The sequence below is a fragment of the Macaca mulatta genome, chromosome 1 (assembly GCF_049350105.2).
Source record: "Macaca mulatta isolate MMU2019108-1 chromosome 1, T2T-MMU8v2.0, whole genome shotgun sequence".
In the NCBI taxonomy this organism is placed as follows: domain Eukaryota; kingdom Metazoa; phylum Chordata; class Mammalia; order Primates; family Cercopithecidae; genus Macaca; species Macaca mulatta.
The window spans coordinates 106,981,347-106,986,284 of record NC_133406.1 but is presented as its reverse complement, the minus strand read 5'-3'; the positions used below and the strand labels follow the sequence as shown (position 1 = coordinate 106,986,284).

The 4,938-nt window shown below is 49.6% G+C and overlaps 1 long non-coding RNA gene across 1 annotated transcript; it reads left to right on the top strand.

Moving 5' to 3' along the window:
• The first annotated feature begins 229 nt into the window (after positions 1-229).
• LOC144330362 (uncharacterized) lies at positions 230-3,830 on the top strand. Its single transcript, XR_013396441.1, has 2 exons — positions 230-415; positions 683-3,830. It is a non-coding gene; the product is annotated as an uncharacterized LOC144330362 (long non-coding RNA).
• Positions 3,831-4,938: the final 1,108 nt, after the last annotated feature.

Genomic DNA, 4,938 nt, shown 5'->3' with positions numbered 1-4,938 from the left:
CTTGTGCATCTTTAGAGTCCCTTTCCTTCCCCCGAGCTCTCATTTCACTCTCCTCCTAGTTCTCAATCCCATTTCAACCCGTTCTCGCTGCCCAGAAAGCCAAGGACTGAGAACAATGGGGAAAGTTTAGAGGCTAAAGATGCCTGAGAAAGAGGGCAGGTCCAGATTCTCTGCCCAACCCTAACCCCACGTCAGGCTCCCTGACCCTTCCTACTCCCAGAGAAGTCTCAGAATAAAGCTTGATTTTCAGCCAGGGGCCAGGATCTCGGAGCCAAGAGAGGAACTGGGTGCGGAGGAGCCAGGAGCAGAGCCCAGCAATCTTGGGCTGGACTTGGTCCTGGCACCTCTATCTTACGGCCACTGGAACTGGGTGCTGGTCACCTGCTGGCCCTGAGGTGCTCCCCGCACTGCAGAGGTAGGAGGGATAGGAATTTTGGCCCTCTGATGAATAAGCCTATTTAAATGAGAGGAGTCTGGGAGACAAGGTCCAGCACGGCCGTTTGGTTACAATGAAAAGACTAGCCTCTTACTCTAGCATGCCTCCTGTCTAAGAACAATGAGAAAGGAGACTGGTTCCGTGATTCTTGCTCTGTCCTTCCTGTCCCCTCCTGTCTCCTGCCTTCTCCTCCTCTCTTCTGTGTCCCCTTTCTCTGAACCGCATTTAGGAAACTGCACCTCCCAGTGCAGGGATCAGAGATGCTGAAGCTGGATGTGAAAGAAGGCGGCGAAGAAACTGGGATGCGGATAGCAGGACCATAGATTTGGAATGAGACATGGGGTTTCCACATTCCTGTAGAAGAGTCTTTGTAAGTGCACACAGCTTGTGTTAATGATGGTCTATTTCTCATTTCCTTTGAACTCCTTTGCTAACTACTGGGAATTCTCCAGGATAGGGGTCCCCCCTTCCTTTGGAACTGTCCGCATTGCCCTATATAGCCTCTGCTCCCATTTTAGGGGTGCCCACCTCCCCATAAAGAAATTCTGCAATGTCCATTCGGTCCTCAGTACAGCATCATTTCTTCTGGCCTGGTTCCTAGTCAATAATGCCGTCTAGGATATTCTAGAAGAAGTCTCCCTGATTTGTGTTCCCCGGGGGAGCAAAGTGAAGAAGAGAAGTGGTGACTCATTTTGGAAACAGATTAGCAGGTTTTCAACCCTGGCTCAGCCACTTAAAGCTGAGAGACCTTGGGTAACTTGCTGAACCACCTGGGCCTTGTTTCCTTATCTGTGAGATAGGGTAATAGCCCCAAAGAGCGAGACCATGAAGATAAGACCATTCTGGATAAATCAATCTGCACAGTGTCTGGCTGTTGTCTTTGCACTTTTTTCCCCCAGAGCATGGGAATATGGTGGGGTGGGGGGGTTGGGGGATATTTGTTCTTAATGTAATATAAACACCATCAGGAATCAGATCATAAATCCTCCAAGTTGCACAGAGGCCTGAGAGGCTATTTCACTATTTCCATTATTCTCCTTCTTCCTGGAACACTTGAATTCTCAAAACTGCTTCAAAGTATGGCTTAAAACATAAGCAAATACTTAAATGCATGAATTATTTTATTCAACTATTTCCTGCCTTCCCTCTTTCTTCAAAACTTTTTCTCTTTTCCATTCTTAAAGACTGTCAGGGCTTCCTGCTACCTTCTGAGAGACCCAGCACGGGGCATGGAGAGGGGAGAGAGTCTGAAGAACAGGAAGGAGTTTGGAACCAAGGAGAATGAGTAGGGGTGAATGAAGCTGCGGCAGAGATGTTAGGGTGAGGGTGGTAGTGAGGAGTACTGAGGGGAGCTTGCTGCTAGAGGCCCTAAGTCTAGAGAGCAGAAGGAGGAAGGAGGAGAAAAGGGGACACAGGCCACGCCGCAGTATTACTGGTGCCCCTACTCCCAGGGAGGGGGAATTAGGCCATGAATGAGGAGTAGAAATGCCAGAGTAATGACAGACAGAGCCCCAGGCTCTGACCAACCCCCTTCCCCACATTCCCACAGTGTGGATATCTCCCAGACCAAAGAGAAAGACATGAACAAATCTGCAGCCTCCCTGCCTTCTTGAAAACCACATCTCCACCCTCTTGCCCGCCCCAGGTCCTTGGGCCAGCCTTGTCCTGGTATCCTAGACACGCCTCTGCACGCCTGGCACAAGCTTCCCCTCCTACGTGACCAGCACAGGCCCTGGACTAGGTGGCGGATGCTGAGATAAGGCCAAGGAGGGGAAAACCGCCAAAGCCAGGAAGTTACACAGCCTGGTTCCCCTGGCAACCTAGCCACAGTCACCAAACAGTGCAGGGTGGGGGGTAGGGCCAACTCTTGTTCAGGGCCTCAAGGCCAGGACCAACTTTCTTGCTGGAGAAACTTCTCACCCGAATCTCCTAGGTCACTGCTGCCTAAGGATTATGGGGGAAGCCTGTTTAAATGCAAATTCAAGATACCACCTCCGCTACCTCTGCCACAGATTCTCAGTCCATAGGTCTCATAAGTCTAACTGGAATCTGCATTTCTTTTTTTTTTTTTTCTTTTTCCATTCATTTAACACATTTATTTGTGGAAAGCCTACTCTACCAGGCAGCATGTGGAGGCCCAGCAGGGTATTAAGATAGTCACAGTCTTGCCCATGCAGAGACCACATCCCTCAGTGACCACTGGGCCTGTGTCTCTATGACAAGACCATGTCATGGAACCTGCATTTCTAACCAACACACCAGGAGAGTCCAATGCTGGCAGTCTGAGAACAGAACAAGTTTTAAGAGTCCAATGCTGGCAGTCACTTAGAGAACAGAACAAGTTTTAAGAAGTTCAGATTCCTTGTAGCAGGGTTAGGAGAAAATACAGGATAGGAACTGGGGTATCCCACCACCCTGTGTCCACTGTAGTCTACAGCCAAACTCATCTCCAGGGGTACACTTGACTTTGGTTATTTTCAACAAGTGAGTGACCAGGAGTCCAGAGACCCGGATTCTAGTGCATACAGAACCAATTCAATACAATGAACTTGGACGGAGCTCCTTCTGGGCCTGACACTATCTGTTCTGAGGCCTGTGAGCCACACAAAGATACATAAGACATGCTTTCTACTCCCAAGAACATTGGGACCCTGGGCAAATTACTTACAGTCTCTAGGCTTAGTTCTTCTCTTCTCTCTAAACAGTGTAAAACTGCTAAAGCCCTACCAAGAGGAGACAAGCCTCTCTGGAATTAACAGATATGCTAATGCCTTGAAAGTGCAACTCTCAGTATTGTCCTGACCATTGTGGTAGCTTTTATTGCTGGAGATAAAAGTTGGCTGTCTGAGGAGGGTCCAGAAAGATCAGGGAGACTTGGGGACAGAAACCTCAAGTTGTAGGATCCAGGGGCTGGATCTCAGGTACTCTCCATTAGTTCTCATCTAAAGCTGCCAGATCCTCGCTTGCCTCAGAGGAGTGGCGGCTGCAGAACTGAACTTCCTGCACCTCTTCCCAAACCTGACCTCTTCCTTCCTCCACTGTGGCCCTGGGCCTCCACTCACAGAGAAACTGCAGCTCAAGCCTGTTGCGGGCTGAACCCTTCCCCAGGGTCAGCCACCTCACAGGGGAGCCCCATGACTGGGTGAGCAATGGCTTGGGCTTCAGTGGTCAGAAGTTTAAATCTGTTTTTCTACTAGCTGGGTTCAACAAGTTACTTTTATTCTCTTAGCTTCCGTTTCCTCACCTATAAAATGGGAGAGAGGCCAGGGGCGGTGGCCCGTGCCTGTAATCCCAGCACTTTGGGACGCTGAGGCAAGTGGATCACCTGAGGTCAGGAGTTCGAGACCAGCCTGGCCAACATGGTGAAACCCCTTCTCTACTAAAAATACAAAAATCAGCCAGGCATGGTGGCAGGCACCTGTACTCCCAGCTACTCGGGAGGCTGAGGCAGGGAGAATTGCTTGAACCCGGGAGGCAGAGGTTGCAGTGAGCAGAGATCGCACCACTGAACTCCAACCTGGGCGACGGAGCAAGACTCCGTCTTAAGATAAAGAGAAAAAGAAAAAGTTCAGGTCCTGCCAACAGTGATGTGAAACAGTTGACAGTTGACAGTCCCAGTGTCTGAGGAGGTGTTTATATGACCCCTTCAGACCTACCCCCAGTTCCAGTGATGTTGATCTGTCCTTACCCAATCCCTGGTTCTCACCCTGACTCAGGCCTTTTTGCCCTTCCCCACCCCAGGCAGGAAAGAAATAGCCCCTTATCCCACACTGAAACTTGACTTGTGACCACAAAGCCAGGGACTGCTCCTTTTTCCAGAGCAGTCCCACCAACCGGCTCTCCCACTCCCCTGGGTTGATCAGAGGAGATGATCCCTGAGGTATGCGGCCTCAGCACCCCATGACATCACTACCAGTCACCATCCAGGAATTCATCCAGAGCATTGAGAGGTAGGCAGTAGTCCTCCCACAAAGCCCTATTTGCATTTCTCCAAAGGCACATGTCACAGGTTTTCTGAATTATTGTGGCTTCTGGCCAGTGCTGTGGCTCACACCTGTAATCCCAGCACTTTGAGAGGCCGAGGTGGGTGGATCACTTGAGGTCAGGAGTCTGAGACCAGCCTGGCCAACACGGTGAAACCCCGTCTCAACTAAAAATACAAAAATTAGCTGGGCGTGGTGGCTTACGCCTGTAATCTCAGCCACTGGGGAGGCTGAAGCAGAAGAATTGCTTGAGCCCAGGAGACGGAGGTTGCAGTGAGCCGAGATCACACCACTGTACTCCAGCCTGGCCAACAGAGCGAGGCTCTGTCTCAAAAAATAAATAAATATTATGGCTTCTATCTGTGTTGTATCTCCCCTACGGAACTATGCACTCTTTGAGCAAAGAGATCACGTATTAATAATCCACATCCTCCATAAAGTCTGACATAAAGTAGGACCTCAATAATTGTTAAATGAATGAATATATGAATGAAAAAAATGAGTGTGTATATGACCATT